Genomic DNA, 3,961 nt, shown 5'->3' with positions numbered 1-3,961 from the left:
TGATGATGATGAGTCCCATACTTCTTTACAGAGCGTAGGGGAGCGACGCGGGAGACCCATGCCGCCTTACTAGGCAAGGTCCTAGTGGAGGTGGTTTGCCATTGCCTTCCTCCGACCGTAATGGGGATGAATGATGATGATGAGGACGACACAACAACACCCAGTCATCTCGAGGCAGGAAAGATCCCTAACCCCATCGGGAATCGAACCCGGGAACATGCTCGGGAAGCGAGAACGCTACCGCGAGACCACGAGCTGTGGACATAGTACTGATATTCAAAGAAAATTTACATCCCGAAACCCACACCGAAAAGCTTAATACCAGGTTGAGGACTGCTTCATTGGGAATCTAGATATACGAATGTGCTCTTGAAGTACGCACTTTAAATGTCCCATTTTAGTGTGGTTTACGAAATTCCGTTGCTCTTGGAGTATCCTCTGACGTTTCTTTTCTTTTATGACATAATGTAAGATCTTTTAATGTTTTACACATACGGGCTTCCTGCGTCATAGCAAAAAGCACATTGTAATCTCAATTACAATGGTTCGGAAAGTAACATGTGGTGTTCTGTGGAATTCAAATTTATACTTCCGTAATACGAAATACGCATACATGTTGCTGCACAACAAAAATCTTTCCAAAATGAGTTTTCTTCCCTGAGTTTCGGTTTCTAAAGTGCCGGGAAATTCTACGCTGTGTATAAAAACATAACCATTCAAAGGATTGATAAGTTTTACAGTTCCGAGGGAAAATATACTGTCACTTAATAACACGGAAAAAGTGTGTTTTCATCCGGGAGAAAGTGAATTTTTAACCGGGAAATCCGGGAAAAATTCGGAAATTTTTTTTCCTTGTCCACGTATACACCCTGAATAAATAGTTGAAAGTGTTCGTGGACTTTATGTATACCCTGTATAGAACTGCCGGGAATGTGCACTCTACGTATTTCGTGTAAGTATTTTCTAGATCATTGCCCAGGAAGTGGGAAGATCATAAGAAAATTGATTTCACATTTAGTTAGTTGATGGGGGACATGACAGAGTGGTGAATGGCTCATTCAGAAGGTTTTAGATCCAGGATGATTTTCAGGAAGAAATTTTGGTCCTCAGGCACACAGGTGAAACTGATTTTAGAATTGTTAGACCCAGAATACTATAATAGTTCCTGGTATAGTTATAAGAAGTATAACAAATGGCATCTTAGATGGAAGGTTGGCAATATTAGATAATCCTTTTGAAGAATCCAGCCTGGTGAGGATAGTATGCAGGTTACCTCATTATGTTGTTGTGCTCTTCAGTCCAGAGACTGGTTTGATGCAGCTCTCCATGCTTGTGCAAGCCTCTTTATCTCCGAATAACTACTACAACCTACATCTTTCTGAATCTGCTTGGTGTATTCATCTCTTGGTCTTCCTCTACAATTTTTACCTTCCACGCCTAACTCCAGTATTAAATTGGTGATCCCTTGATGACTCAGAATGTGTACTATCAACCGATCCCTTCTTCTAGTCAATTTGTGCCACAAATTCCTCTCCTCTCCAATTCTGTTCAGTACCTCCTCATTAATTATGTGATCTACCCATCTAATCTTCAACATTCTTCTGCAGCACCACATTTTGGAAGCATCTATTCTCTTCTTGTCTAAACTATTACTTTAAGTGTCTCATCTCGTAATCTACTTCCCTCCAGCATCACCCGATTTAATTCGATTACATTCCATTATTCTTATTTTGCTTTTCTTGTTGTTCATCTTATATCCTCCTTTCAAGACACTAACCATTCTGTTCAGCTGCTCTTCCAGATCCTTTGCTGTTTCTGACGGAATTACAATAATGTTGGCAGACCTCAAAGATTTTACAGGGTGATTCAAAAAGAATACCACAACTTTAGGAATTTAAAACTCTGCAACGACAAAAGGCAGAGCTAAGCACTATCTGTCGGCGAATTAAGGGAGCTATAAAGTTTCATTTAGTTGTACATTTGTTCACTTGAGGCACTGTTGACTAGGCGTCAGCGTCAGTTGATGCTAAGATGGCGACCGCTCAACAGAAAGCTTTTTGTGTTATTGAGTACGGCAGAAGTGAATCGACGACAGTTGTTCAGCGTGCATTTCGAACAAAGTATGGTGTTAAACCTCCTGATAGGTGGTGTATTAAACGTTGGTATAAACAGTTTACACAGAATGGGTGTTTGTGCAAAGGGAAAAGTTCTGGACGGCCGAGAACGAGTGATGAAAATGTAGCACGCATCCAGCAAGCATTTGTTCGTAGCCCAGGAAAATCGACTCGCAGAGCTAGCAGAGAGCTGCAAATTCCACAATCAACTGTATGGAGAGTCCTATGAAAAAGGTTAGTTATGAAACCTGAACGTCAACTACCCGAGGCGATGGATCGGCCGCCAGGCAGCCCGTGACAGAGCACTTCATCACTGGCCTCCAAGAAGCCCTGATCTTACCCCCTGCGATTTTTTTCTTATGGGGGTATGTTAAGGATATGGTGTTTCGGCCACCTCTCCCAGCCACCATTGATGATTTGAAACGAGAAATAACAGCAGCTATCCAAACTGTTACGCCTGATATGCTACAGAGAGTGTGGAACGAGTTGGAGTATCAGGTTGATATTGCTCGTGTGTCTGGAGGGGGCCATATTGAACATCTCTGAACTTGTTTTTGAGTGAAAAAAAAACTTTTTAAATACTCTTTGTAATGATGTATAACAGAAGGTTATATTATGTTTCTTTCATTAAATACACATTTTTAAAGTTGTGGTATTCTTTTTGAATCACCCTGTATTTCTTCTCCATTGATTTTAATTCCTACTCCAAATTTTTCCTTTGTTTCCTTTACTACTTGCTTTATATACAAATTGAACATCATCGGGAATAGGCTACAACCCTGTCTCACTCCCTTCCCAACCACTGCTTTCCTTTCATGCCCCTCGACTCTTGTAACTGGTTTCTGTACAAATTGTAAATAGTCTTTTGCTCCCTGTATTTTACCCCTGCAACTTTCAGAATTTGAAAGAGAATATTCCAGTCAACATTGTCAAAAGCTTTCTCTAAGTCTGCAGCAAATGCTAGAAATGTAGGTTTGCCTTTCCTTAGCCTGTCTTCTAAGAAGGTATAAGTCGTAGGGTCAGTATTGCCTTGCGTGTTCCAACATTTCTACAGAATCCAAACTGATCCTCCTCAGAGTCAGCCTCTACCAGTTTTTTCATTCATCTGTAAAGAATTCGTGTTAGTATTTTGTAACAGTGACTTATTAAACTGATAGTTCGGTAATTTTCACACCTGTCAACACAATATACCCCTTCCATTTTACTGCTTTCCCTTCTTTGCTTAGGATGGGTTTTCCATCTGAGCTCTTGATATTCGTACAGGTGGTTCTCTTTTCTCCAAAGGTCTCTTTAATTTTCCTGTAGGCAGTATCTATCTTACCCCCAAGTGATACATGCTTCTACATCCTTACATTTGTTCTCTAACCATTCCTGCTTAGCCATTTTGCACTTCCTGTCAATCTCATTTTTGAGACGTTTGTATTCCTTTTTGCGTGCTTCATTTACTGTGCTTCTATATTTTCTCCTTTCATCAATTAAATTCAGTATCTCTTCTGTTGCCCAAGGATTTCTACTAGCCCTCGTCTTTTTACCTACTTGATCCTCTGCTGCCTTCACTATTCTATCTCACCAAGTTACCAATTGTTCTTCTACTGTATTTCTTTCTCCTGTTCTCTCTAAACTCTCTATATAACGTCTGGTTCTTTTAGTTTATCCAGGTCCCACTTCCATAAATTCCTACTTTTTCTGCAGTTTCTTCAGTTTTAAACCTCATTATGTAAGAAAAGAATTTTGATGTAGAGGATGGACAACTGTCAGTTACTTGCAGACCTTTGTTGAAGGGTTAACACCTGAAATAAAGAACCTAATGAAGACGTCCAGGGAGAAAACTGGGGCAATAACAACAT

This window comes from Schistocerca nitens, chromosome 6 (genome assembly GCF_023898315.1).
Source record: "Schistocerca nitens isolate TAMUIC-IGC-003100 chromosome 6, iqSchNite1.1, whole genome shotgun sequence".
NCBI lineage: Eukaryota > Metazoa > Arthropoda > Insecta > Orthoptera > Acrididae > Schistocerca > Schistocerca nitens.
The sequence above is the reverse complement of the archived record's forward strand: the minus strand, read 5'-3'. Positions refer to the sequence as shown.